Here is a 13872-nt window from a genome sequence, read left to right as displayed (position 1 = left end):
TTTTTTTATTATTTAGATTTTCTTTATTTATTCATGAGAGACACACAGAGAGAGGCAGAGACATAGGCAGAGGGAGAAGCCCGATGCGGGACTTGATCCCAGAACCCAGGCATCACGACCTGAGCCAAAGGCAGATGCTCAACTACTGAGCCACCCAGGTGCCCCCTTGTGATCCCCTTCTGCCTCGTCGTCCCCTCAGCCTCCTCATTTCATGAGACACCCAACTACCCATGTCATGTAGTTGTTGGGAAGACTTCATGAAGTCACCCAAGGAGAGGGCTTAGAACGGGGCCAGGCACCGTTGCATGTATTTAATAATAATAAAAAAAAAGGGTGCCCTCATCAGACAGCCCTCAAGTGTTGCCCACTCTTCTGCCTCAGCTGAAAGAAACACTTGGCTCAAGATAACGCTTCCTTCCCAGGGTGGGCCCGAACCCAATGACTGATCAGTGTAGGGTTCTAAGAGGCCGGTTTATTTGGACGTGACTCAGGACGACTCTGAAAGGCCATTCCATCTTCAGAGCTAGCTGGCCAAGGCTTAGCCTTGAGACTTCATCACAGCTGGACTTCTTTTTCAGCCCAGTCCCTCATGCTTCCTCTCCCTCCTACTGGTGTGGCTCCCAGGGGCCCCTCTAATTACTCCCTGAGTCAGCTTCCTGGGGAAATCAACCTGCGACAGACCTCTACACTAGAAATGCTGAGCTCTGAATGATCTAATGTCAAACCCAAACTGTCCAGTCCTCAGAAATGAGTCATCTATAGCTACTATGGAGTCACAGAGGTGTCTGGTTACTGGCTTTTTATTGGCAGGGTGGCATGCAAAGCTAATAACAAAAGGTAGTTGGCAGTGAGAAATAAACAGGGGACAGAACACCTGCCTTAAGCATTAGGGATTGCTTTCACAGGATCCTCCCAGCCCCACCCTGCTCCCAACTCTTCTTCCCAGCATAGAACCTGGGAGGATCCAGGGCTGGCCTTGGCCAGTCAGCTCTGCTGGAGCTTTAATCAGCCTATTGTTCAGGTCCAATAGGACTGCTAAATCTCTTTTTAAAAAAGATTTTTATTTATTTGACACACGGAGAGAGAGAGAATGAGCTGGGGGGACAAAGGAAGAGGGGAGAGAGAGAAACAGACTCCCCTACTGAGCAGGGAGCTCAATGTGGGGCTCGATCCCAGGACCCTGAGATCATGACCTGAGCCGAAGGCAAATGCTTAACTGATGTTTAACCACCTAGGCGCCCCACCAAATCCTTTTACCCACAAGGTATTGGGGATTTCTGTCCCATTAGTTTGTCCGATTTTGATCAGTAGTGACCCCCTGTATAGACACTGACTGATGACAATCTCGAGTCCAATGAATAACAAAAAAATATCAGCTCCATCTTTTTAAAAAATTTTTAAAAAAGGTTTTTGTTGATTTATTTGTGAGAGAGACAGAGAATGAGAGTGAGAGCGAGAGAGAGAGAGAGAGAGAGAATGAGCAGGGAGAGGGGCAGAGGGAGGGAGAAGCAGACTCCCCACCCAGCAGGGATCTCGATGCAGGGCTCCATCCCAGGACCCTGGGATCATGACCTGAGCCATCCAGGTGCCCTGAAATATGAGCTTCATTCTTAAAAATCCATCCAACATACCCAAATGTGGATGGTCATGCCACCTGTTAGAAAAGACATGCAAGTGATCATCATGAGATTGAAGCACCTCCACGTTAACTCTGAAATTCACTAAAGGTTGATCATAGTTTGAATGCTATATATAGTTTTGGTGTATCAACTCCAAGACTATAATCTATGCCCTTCTGGTGTCCCATGGTAAGGAAGAAGAAAATTGTATTTTAATTTTCTATTTCTTCTGGTCCTAAAAATTATCTTCTGTCTGTGACACTGGATTTTGAAAAATAGTATGATGGGGAACAATAAAAGTAACATGCATGCTATTTAGCATTACTTACTTATTTTCATGCAATACCATTAATATCCCTGGGGGTATCCAAACCTGTTTATATCCCATCTGTTTTCTTCCTGCCACAAATAAAACTTCCATGCCCTGAGAGGCTTTGATTCCACTGCTCTGAAGCTTTGGAAAGAATGTGTGCAAACATTCTGGAGTGGGTAGGCATCATGCAAGCAGAAGAAAAACAATTTTTTAAGGAAAAATAACAAAAACAAAGGAACTGTAGAATCTACATCCTAAATCTCTTTTCAGGATCAGAAATAATAGTAACCACTAGCAGTAGAAAATATGTGCGTTGGCAGGTTCTTGACCCTCTGGGACTCCAAGCATTTTGTTTGTTTAAACATTCACCCTCTATGTATTGATGTGTTGGTAGTTCAACTCATCTGAGATCTGAAGAACAGTAGTGTCATAAACTTTCTGAAGAAATCCATTCAGTGAGTCTCACCATTATAAGTTCATTGTCTCTAGAGGGCCCAAGAATGTGGAAGTGAGTACCTAAATTAGGTATTGTCATTAACGCCCCGTTGTTTAAATAACTTTAATCAAATATCCTTGAACTTGAAATGTTACAGAAATTTTGTTTATATTCCATCAGGAACACAAAAGTGAGTGATTTAGTCTTTTAACAGGGCCAAATGTTTACTCAATAGCTGCAATACATTGTGACGAAAATTTAATAGGCTGGTGTTGAGAAGGCACAGATAAAGGATATTGAATGTCTATTTTAAATAGATCGTCCCCCTTTTCCATACATTGGATTTGCATAGCATCACATTGTTGGTTAGTGGTTAAGGAGAAGAAATAGAATTTTATGATCATAAAACTTGAAATTGGAGTCAGAACACATGAATTTGTATCCAGGATGTGTTTTCTATTAACTGAGTCTAAGAGTGGCTTGACTTATGGTGCATAGTTTTATCATCCTAGAAGGGAGTAAGAGACATTTATGAAGAAAATAACAACAACAACAACAACAACAAAAATAGCTACTATTTCTTGAGCACTTATTATGTGTTAGGCCCTGTTTTAAGTGTTTACAGATATTCTAATTTCCTACCATGACCCTTTGGGGACATTACTGTTATTTTTTAATTTTTTTTAATTTTTTAATTTTTATTTTTATTTATTTATGATAGTCACAGAGAGAGAGAGAGAGAGGCAGAGACACAGGCAGAGGGAGAAGCAGGCTCCATGCACTGGGAGCCCGATGTGGGATTCGATCCCGGGTCTCCAGGATCGCGCCCTGGGCCAAAAGCAGGCGCCAAACCGCTGCGCCACCCAGGGATCCCGACATTACTGTTATTAATCAAGTTTACAGATCAGAAAATCAGGTATGAGAAAAGTTAGGCAGTTTGTACAGATGAAGATAGGTTTGAGCAAGTTAAGTGAAATCAGACCAGAAATAAAGCAATCTAATTGTCTCCACAGCTCTGCAGCAGCTAGTGTAACCTGATAAACCTACCTTAAAGGCTTGTAATGAGGCTCAACTGAGATATACATAATACTTTGTAAAACTATAAACTTTGTGAACATGTGCATACAGATTTTAATTGTGCAGTAGGTGTAGTTTAATAACAATTAACATTTGTGGACAATTATTAAATTTGGATCATGTATAATTTAGTAATAGAGTATGCCAACCAGCATTTTAATATTTAGAATGCCAAGGGAACTTCTGGAAACAGACTTTGAAAGATAGAACTGCTACATAAAAATTAGCATAAATAGCCTGACTCCATTCTATAATTCTCTTTCCCTTGGAGCAGACTTCAGTAGAATGAGGTTTATCTAAAATTCATTCAGCCTCCTTCAGGATGGCAGGCTTCATTTTTTTCTTTCCAAACCTTACTGAAATGACAGTAAAGATGTATAAAAGGGAATACATCTATAATAGAACTAAAAAGGGGATTAAGGGCAAGGATTGACCAGAGATATTTGACAAATTTTTGAAAGGCTGAAAACATAAGGGGTTATTTTGACAGATGAAATCATGGTGGATGCAACAGCTCACAACAGAGGGGAGGAGGTTACTGAACAGCTTCTGAAGGTGGAGGGGTTCTGAGCTAGGAGCTATCAGGTACAAAGAGTTGGATTGGGAAGTAGGGTAGAATTCAGAATGATTAACAGAAACACTATGTCAAAAATAGCTATAATAGGTATTACACACTCTGCGCTCCCATATAGAGGGACTACCTTTACTTTAGAAGAGGAGAAAGGCTCTATAAGGCAATGGAAAAGTCTGGAGTCCTCTTGTGCTTCTTGGCGGCCCTAGAGTAAAAGCTTCTTTGTTTTGATTACAAGGGAGATGTTCAATTTGCCTCCTTTATTTCTGTCCCTTTACACCCCCAAATAAAGCTCCTTCATGAACGATACGCTTTCCCTTTCAGGTGGAGAAAGATTTACACAGCTCCAGGGGAAAATTAATATCAACTACTTTTAAAAAGTGAATCTGTTTCCATATTTCTTTCTTTTTTCTTAATTTAAATTCAAGTTAGGGGCTCCTGGGTGGCTCAGTTGGTTAAGCATCTGACTCTTGATTTCAGCCCAGGTCATGATCTCGGTGGCCTGGGATTGAGTCCTGCATCGGGCTCTATGCTCAGCATGGAGTCTGCTTCAGGATTCTCTCCTCTCTATCTCCCCTGCTCTCTGCTTGTGCACATGCATGCTCTTTCTCTCTTAAATAAATACATGAATCTTTAAAAAAATAAATTCAAGTTGGTTAACATATAGTGTCATATTGGTTTCATGAGTAGAATTCAATGATCCATCACTTACATATAATACACAGTGCTCATCACAAGTGCCCTCCTTAATGCCCATCTCCCATTTAGACCATCCCCCCATCCCCTCCCCTCTAGAAACCCTCAGTTTGTTTTCTACATTTAAGAGTCTCTTATTGTTTACCTCCCTCTCTGTTTTTATCTTATTTTTCCTTCTTTTCCCTATGTTCTTTTGTTTCTTAAATTCCATATATGAGTGAAATCATATATTTCTTTCTCTGGTTGCCTTAGTTTGCTTAGCCTAATACACTCCAGTTCCACCCATGTTGTTAAAATGACAAGATTTCACTCATTTTGATTGCCCTATAATATTTCAGGTGTGTGTGTGTGTGTGTGTGTGTGTGTGTACCACATCTTCTTTATCCATTCATCAGTTGATGGATACTTGAGCTCTTTCCATAATTTGGCTATTGTTGATAATGCTGCTATAAACTGGGATACATGTGCCCTTTTGAATCAGTACTTTTGTATTCTTTGGATAAATGTTACCATATTTCTTAGTTCAAATGTACAACACAAGATTACATGGCATTTGAAGAAACCAATAACTCATGATAGAGGAACCTAATGTAATAATTTTTAAAAGACTCCAGAGGAAACAAAATGAGAGGATTCACGCAATATAAGATCAGTTAAGAAGAAATCTACTTAAAATCCTCAGGGAGGGGATTCCTGGGTGGCTCAGTGGTTTAGTGCCTGCCTTCGGCCCAGGGCATGATCCTGGAGTTCTGGGATCGAGTCCCATGTCGGGCTCCCTGCATGAAGCCTGCTTCTCCCTCTGCCTGTGTCTCTGCCTCTCTCTCTCTCTCTCTCTCTCTCTCTCTCTCTCTGTCTCTTATGAATAAATAAATAAAATTTAAAAAATAAAAATAAAAATAATAAAATAACATCCTCAGGGAGATTTGAGAAAATATTGCATGCATAAAATAAAAATAAGATGCTACAGGGATCCCTGGGTGGTGCAGCGGTTTGGCGCCTGCCTTTGGCCCAGGGCGCGATCCTGGAGACCCGGGATCGAATCCCACATCGGGCTCCCGGTGCATGGAGCCTGCTTCTCCCTCTGCCTGTGTCTCTGCCTCTCTCTCTCTCTCTGTGACTATCATAAATAAATAAAAATTAAAAAAAAAAGATGCTACAAAAAGGAGCATGCAAAGAAGAGAAACATTCTTGAAAAATAAAAATATAATTTATTAAGTACATTTGAGAAAAGAGAAAAAACAAAAAGAAAATTAAAAAATACAGAAGATCACTTATAGGAAGTTGAATATCTACCTAATCAGAGTTCCAAGAAGATGGAGCAAGAAAATAGAGGGAAGGAAATAACCAAAGAAATAACAGAAGAAAACTTCTGAGGGTGTAATAAAATTCTATCTTCAACTTTAAAGAGCTCAACAAATGTTCAGCACAATAAGTACAGAAAAACCCACAGTGAGACACGTAATTAAAATTTCATAATAATGGTGATAAAAACATGACCCTAAAAGCTTCTGGGGGTCAGTGGGGAATGGAAAAAGAAACCATAATGATACATGACATTACAACCATCACATCTTAAAAGACAGTGGGGCAATGTTCTGAAAGAAAATTTTTTTCAACACAGTATTTTATATCCAGGAAAACTCTTAAGAAGGTCAAGAAGCCAAATAGAGACAGTTTGGACAGACAAGGATTGAAGAACTTTAATAACTACACACACTTCTAAAAAAATAAAGTTTCTTGAGATTGTGGTACAGCAAAACCCAAGATAGAAGGAATCCAAGAATGAGAAAAACCAAGGAAGACTTGAGAGCCAAGAAACTGTGTAATAAGAAATTCCAGGATGACAATTATACAGCAAGCTTCTAAAGCAACAGGTCAGTATTAAACACAGGTGCATAAAGTCTCTATAAAATTATCTTTAAGCATATGGATTCATTTTACAAAGTATATGATTTTGAAGTGGGTAGTCTTGGTGATTAGGTGAAAGCATATGCTGTATTTATTAAGAAGGGGGGAAAACACAGGCAATTACAAAGCCCAAAGGGGAAAAAACTGATAAAAAAGAACATGGTCAAAGTAAGAAAGCAAAATAAAATATGATGTAAATTTTACCAAGCAAAGTAGAGAAGGTGAAGAGAGCAGAAAATTTGAGGGTGTTTTAGGAGGGTGGAGCTGTAAAATAATAGCATTCTAACTAGGGTTAGTACATTCTCTTTTATCTAAAATATTAGAAACCAAATGTCTAGTAAATAGGAATAGACTCTGAGTACCTACACCTCACAGACATTGATGGCTTTTCAAAGAAGTGATGTATAATAAAATAAATTTAACACTAAAGCTACTTTGAATATAATTTAGTCTTAGATGATGCAGAAGAAATTCTAAGATCATGCATTGATCAAAGGTCATGATTCTGAAAGTCTTATTTTGATAAGGCACAAGAACTATTAGGTAATTTATCTGGAGGATAAAAAGCAAGAAAGAGGTCTTTATTTTATGGTACACACACACGGATGGATAATGAGGAACAGCATTTAAGACTGTTAGTGTTTTCTAAACAATGACTAGAGCTCTGAACACTCATGCATGTTTTCCATGGGCATGGTGGAGGTAAAAATTGTACTCTAGAATATTTGACTCGTAAACTTCTCAGTGGCAGGAAGAATGGGAACTGTCTGCTTCAAGTCCCTCCCCTCTGCCACCCCCAGTGCTCTACCTTAGTCTCCTTACTTGGCTGCTTTCGGGTAGCATAGAGTTTTTGTTTCAGAGGATATCCCATGGAGCACTAGAAGTGGCATGGAAGGGACTTGGGGGCTCAGATTTTGGAGAAGGTGGGGAAACACCTAACCTATCCATCTTTACTATCTCATTTTCAACTACAGCAGCTTTTCTATTATCTGCTTTATTTATTATACTTGCCTGTCAGTTTGCATTTGAAGAGTTTGCTTCTAGGGGAAAACAATTGCCACAAAATAACTACTAAATCATGAGTTATTGGATTTGAGTCTATCTCCCACACTGAAATCTATGATGTATTGATTGACTTTAGGGCAGTGTCTTTGCTGCCTCTGGAACATGGGACTGCCCAGTTCTACAAACACCCAGCCATGGACACTAGTTTTCTGAATATGGTACTATACAGGGTCACTTAACCTTGCCAATTAGAATTTTTTCCTTCTAGAATTCATCCTTTTGCTCATCCCACCCCTAGCTCTGTATACTGGCCTCAGAACCCATCTTGGAACCCTTTGCTATGATAGCCCATTGATTAACTCTCAAACCGCATTGGCCAAATTTCTACATTGTCTTTGCCCTCAGCCTGGCACAGCTCCAGGTTGGGGTATCCCTTACCAACTGTCAACAAACTCAACTCTGCCTCGTTCATCTTTTTACTAAGAAGGCAGATCAAACAGAGAGATGAGCTCACTCTGAAAACTCAGTTTGTGGTAGGCATGGGAACAGAACCAGAGCAAGTTTGCATGGATGTGTAAGTTTTGCATGGTAGGCTTCTGCCTGACATAGTCTGGGATTTGGGAAGTCGTGCCTGCTGAGCATCCTCGAGGGGCTACGGGTACGCCTACACTATTGCATTCCCTGAAAGGCAAACTCTGCCCTACTTATTCTGTGACTCACTCAGCGCCTGTTCCCTCTTGGAATTAACCCAAGGAAAAGAGTCCTCTCAGCAAAACAAAGTTTGCCTGCTTCCTTGTGTGTGGCCTGCTTATTTTATTTTTTGGAGCTTTACTTTAGAAGTATAGAGCAGCCTGAGGGCCCTTTTTTTCCCATTTTGTTTTGTGTGTCTTCTTAAAATTATATCTGAGCTAGAACTACTCTTTCTTCCTTAGTGGTTTTATAGCTCACAAGATGAACCATGACCCTGAAAGATCAACAGGAAAACCCTCAGGGTAGGTAAAAAGAGTATCATATATACTAAACATACTTCCCAACACTGGAACAGGGGCCCCAGGAAGGACACGCATTCTATCTTGGCTATGGGAAAATGGGACTGAGAGGTACAGAAGTGTTAATACTTCAGTGTAACCTCAGGGAAAAGTTTAAACCCAATAGATACCTGGGGGTGAGGAAGAAGTATGTTTGAAAAATACTCTAGGTTTGGGAATGAAATGACGGGAAGAATGTGTCCTCATTCCTGTGAATGCGCCACCATCCTACCCTAGGTCCATGCCAAATTCTAAATATTTTATTTTACAGGTTTCAGCCAGGGTTACCCATGAAACAGTTTCAGGCAAAAGGTTCATATGTCGAACTTCATTGGAGAGAGCAAATCTGAGAAAGAGGGAGTGAGGAGGAGGGGGTACTGAAGCAGGGAAGGCAGGAGAAAGAGAGGAGAGGCTATTTTTTCAAGCTAGCCACAGCTTCATAGCAAATGGAGGTGATTGCCTGGTCTTCTGAGGCATCTCCAGAAGGGCTGTATGAACTATTGCATCTCAGAACAGTCCACCATAGTAGAAGAAAGAAAAAGAAAAATGTATCCTCTGGACAGAGCAGGCCTTCTCTCCTGCTTTAAGAGAAGGTTTCTAACACAGAGATACAGAGGCCAGCAGTTGGAAGTCAAGCCAAGGTGTACTACAACTGCTTGAGCCTAGGGGAATACGAAAGAGGTATCAACAGTATTTTATACTGGTTTGGCAAATGTGCTAATTGTTCATTTCTATTAGTAAAGTTTCAGAGATCATTTTTCATTGTGGAGTATTTGTGGTGGATAGACTCTAGGATGGCCCCAAATTTTCCCTGCTTCCTGATTCACACTTTTTGTGTGATTTCCCTCCACTCTAGTGTGGGAGAGACCTGTGACTTTCTTCCAATCAGTAGAGTAATTGATGTGATGTCACTTCCATGATTAGGCCACATATAATTGTAGCTTCTATCATTCTAGCCGATTCTCTCCCTTCCTGATTTTGATGAAGTAAGCCACTATGTTGAAGAGGTCCACATGGCAAGGAAACAAAAGTGGCCTCTGGCTAACAGCTCCCAAGGAACAGAATCCTACTGCAACCATATGCACTTAGAGGCAGATCCTTCCCAATTTAAGCTTCTGATGAGACTCCAGCCCTAGTCAACACTCATGTCTCATGAGTGACCCACTGGATTCTGACCTATAGAAACTGAAATAATAAGTAAGCGTGTGTTGTTTTATGCTGCTAAATTTGTGGTAATATCGTTATACAGCAATAGATAACTACTATAGCATCCAAGAGGGGGCATGGCTAAGAGGGTTGGTTAAGGAACAAGATGAGCCTCTGGTGAGAGTTAGGAAGTACTAGTGTAAAATAAAAAGGCTCTGAAGAATAGAACAGGCTGGATATCAGGTGCAGATATGGCGATCCTTTTGGGCAAGAGGAAGGGTCTTGAAATCCTATTGCCAAGTTCAAAGATATTTTTAGGAGATTGCAATTAGAAATGCTCAATGACAAGAATGTTCAATGCAAATGTGTGATTCGTGTGTTAGAATCAGAGCCCATAAGACACTGACGAAGAAACGTGTTTGCACAAAGCTTTGCACATAGTAAGATTTCCCCCAGATGGTGTGGAGTAGCCCATGTCCTTTTGCTTTAAGTAATTATATGGTTATGATAATGTGTAGCCGGGTTGGGGATTAGGTGAAGCAGACAAAGATTTCTCAAAGCCCACACCCTCTATGAGACACTGAAGAAAGAGAAATACAGTAATGAAAGTAAACTCTGTATTTGCTACTTGTTCCAGGGAAGCTCACAAAGGGAGAGAAGATGGAAGACTACCACTGGACACATGGATTCAACATCCTAGCCCTGAAAGAAGATGGTATGGTATTTACAATGATGATTTTTGCATTTGATGCAAATGCATTTGATGTAAGATAATGCATACATTAAAGAACAAATCACTGGTCTTAGAAAAATGTGTCTGGTGGTGCGGATCACAAAGGAATGTTGCTTTATTCAGCTTTCTTTGGTCATAGAATCCAGTAGCAATGGGTATTTTGTGTGTTCAGAAGGAGAAAGAGAGAAAGGGGAGTTTGCTCATCTGTAATCTATACTTTCCACATACAGGTTGAAGCATCCTCTCTTCTCTGCCATTTTGTGATGGCTAGATTTCCTATATACAGTTCTGAAGCTTAAGCTGTAAAATAGTTATTATTTTATGGCTAAATGAAGGATTTGAGAATTACTGCATATGGTATCCATGGTTGATGTGGGGCTAAGGGAGTGAACTGAGGTGGAGCATTTTAAACCCTAGAATACAGTGTTTTATTCCTACCTTTAAGACTGAAGCTATAAGAGTTTATAAAATATCTTCAGAATTATGGAGTCCCTTCTCATACTTGAAAGCACTGTCCTGGGCCTTCTAGAACAATCAAAGAAATAGCTCAAAAAAAAAAAAAGAGCTTAGCAAGCATCTGAAGCACTGAGCTAACACCATCAAAATATTTTGGGATAGAATAATTGGTGGGGAAATCTTCCCCAGAACAATTGATTTTTCAGTGCATTCAACAACTGGCTAATAGTTACACCTATCAACTTAAGGGGAAAAATATACACTACCATATAAACCTCTAAATGTGCTTTACAATAGCTACAATTTCAGAGAAATGAGACCTTATTTTAAAGATGGATTCTTAAAGCAGTTCCAATTTTTGAGTAACACTAATGGGCAAGGCAGGAGCTGGTTTTGGTAATAGTGTTTTATGTTTTTGGTAAAAACTACTACTTAACAACCTATGTCTTCTTGCTTGTTCTTCTGTTTTTTGTTTTGTTTTGTTTTTTAATTTATTTTAGAGAGAGAGAGGGAGACAATGGGGGGGGGGCTGCAAAGGGGGAGGAAGAGAGTCTCAAGTCGACACTGTATTGAGCATGGAGCCTGTCCCCAAGTTTCCATCTCATGACCCTGAGGTCATGACCTGAGTCAAAATAAGAGTTGGACACTTAACCAGCTGTGCTACCCAAGCACCCGTCTTAAGAACATTTTAGTAAATCCTTCCACGGTGGCTTCAGAATGCTGTTCTTTCCCTCTGGGCACACATTTTCATTTTAGCTTCGGGGAGAAGTTCTTGCTACCCAAGGCTGGGCCCAAGAGGAGAGGGGGATTTTGAAAAATCAAACACAAAGATTGAATCACAGAGTGCCCCAGCAAACAGGACCCTTCCTGACTCTCAATAGCCAGCAATCTTTTAGCCGATGTTATTTTTTAAGTGTGAACAATGTAAAAAAGTCTAAAAAAGAAAAAAATCCAAAGACTTCACACGTGGCCTTTACTATCTCTTATTATGTTATTTAAATATGTAGAGACATAATGCGAGGCACAATAAGCCACTCATATGTATTGTTACTGTACAAATATAAATCAAAACAGGCTTACAAATGAAATATGAGCAAAACTACAAAGTGACAAAATACAAATTAACAACATCAATGTGATAAATAAGGTGGATGTGATAAAGTCAAACTGGGACTCGCGGTGTAAATATTCATTCATTTATGCATTTATTCATTCAATACACATTAATTGAGGGCCTGTCATTTTCAGTGGCACTCTTCTAGGGCCTGCAGATACCTCAGTGAGCAAAACAAAAAGTTCCTGCCTTCACAAAGCTCACATTATACTGGGATAAGACAGATGATAAACCAAATACATAGGTGAACTGTAGAGTGTGTCAGGTGATAATGAGGGTTAAGGAGAAAAATCTAGGGAAGGAGAGGTAGAGAATTTGAAGGAAAGGGAATTGCAGTCTGTAATATAGGAAGTGCCTCATGGAGAAGGTGACATTGGATAAAAACTTTGAGTATTTGGCTATTTTATTGGGGTAGGGCATGGCGAGTGTTCCAGTCAGAGGGGACAGTGGGTACAAAGACTCTGAGGCACGAGTAAGCCTGTTTCTAATTGGTTCTGCTACAGGGCAGGTTCTTTTGAGTTCAGCACACTTTTACTACCATGTGCCATACAACAACTCAATTTTCTCACCACTTTCCCCTTTTGCAAACTATTGTGAAACTTTTGTTCCTACTTTGTTGGCTGTTATACCATTTATCTTTTACTGGAGACTAAAGGCATCTTGTAGATACTATATATACTTCATTTTGTTTGAATTATGTAATGTGATGGTTCATTTTACATGTCAACTTGACTGCCATCAACTATGCCCAGATAGTTGATAAAACATTATTTCTGGATGTGTCTGTGAGGGTGTTTCTGGAAGAAATTAGCATTTGATTCATAGACTGAGAAATCCACCCTCTCCAACACGGGTGGGCATGATCCAATTCACTGGGGCCTGAATGGAATAAAAATACAAAGAAAGGGAAAATTTTATCTTCTTGAGCAGAGACATCCATCTTCTCCTGGCCTCAGACATCAAAGCTCCTGTTTCTCTGATCACTGGACTTAGGACTTATACTGACAGCATTTTGGTTTTCAGGCTTTTGGAATCAGACTGAATTATACCACTAGCTTCCCTGGTTCTCTGGCTTGTGGATAGCAGATTGTGGGACTTCTCAGTCTCCATAATGACATGAGCCAATTTCTATTATAAATCTATCTATCTATCTATCTATCTATCTATCTATCATCTATCTATTTACCTATCATTGTCATCATCTGTTTATCTGTCTAGATCCTATTGGTTCTGTTTCTTTGGAGAACCCTAATACAGGTAATGACAGTAAATTGATGGATTATTTAACCCCAATGTGATAGTAAACATAACCATACATGCAGACACTGAGATACAATGACAGTACTTAGGGTTAATTGGTCAATGGGATCTTATAGACTATTATTAATTTTATATATTTAAATTATTAGCAAAATCTAAATATTGAAAATCAGTAAATTTTCACAGAATATTCATAGACTTCTGACAATGTGTCCATGGCTCTCATGTGGTCTGAGGAGTCCCACTTTAATAAACCAGGAAGGAATGCTTTGAAGCTGGCCTTCTTACTGACTGGCTTAATGGCCATATGTTACAGTAGTGGGTGAATTTCTGAAGTGGATTTCTCCATTTCAGCCTCTGTGATGTGGCTGAATGATTCGACACATGGCTGGGGAATTTGTGGGGTGCCTGGCTAGAAAATAAATCCAAAACAACAATCTTCCTTTTTTTGTCATACCCATCTGTGAGAAATGCTTCTGTGATTTAGACTATGAACCACCTAGATCCCTT

The sequence above is a fragment of the Nyctereutes procyonoides genome, unplaced genomic scaffold, assembly GCF_905146905.1.
Source record: "Nyctereutes procyonoides isolate TBG_1078 unplaced genomic scaffold, NYPRO_anot_genome, whole genome shotgun sequence".
NCBI classification, from domain to species: Eukaryota; Metazoa; Chordata; class Mammalia; order Carnivora; family Canidae; genus Nyctereutes; species Nyctereutes procyonoides.
This window is presented reverse-complemented; position numbering follows the sequence as displayed.